Source organism: Penaeus monodon, chromosome 29 (assembly GCF_015228065.2).
Source record: "Penaeus monodon isolate SGIC_2016 chromosome 29, NSTDA_Pmon_1, whole genome shotgun sequence".
Classification (NCBI taxonomy): Eukaryota; Metazoa; Arthropoda; class Malacostraca; order Decapoda; family Penaeidae; genus Penaeus; species Penaeus monodon.
Window position 1 is genome coordinate 20,176,073 of NC_051414.1, and position 387 is coordinate 20,176,459.

Consider the following 387-nt stretch of genomic DNA (forward strand, 5'->3'; position numbering starts at 1 on the left):
AGCATTTCATTTATGGGTCATGTATACTTTGATATTTTACATAAGAAGTAGCAGCTATTTTCCCAGTGCAATAATTATGTATATTAATTCCTGTTATACACATAGTTTACTGAAAATAAAATTTTGCCATCAGTATATTTCCTTTTTAAGAATGGAAAGTTTGAATATATTTTGTATGCTAAATGACATAAAAATCTGTAAATATGCCTGTAGTTACTCCTTCCACTAGGTGCTACTTGAAAATAAAATCTTAATTATCTTTTTTGTGTAAATTATGATGAGTCATAAAACTATAGGTAAATACTTAAATTTACAGAATATTTGTGTGTGTAATAACCAATGATATGAATTAATATTAGCAGGAGAACAGATGTTAACTTCTTTCCA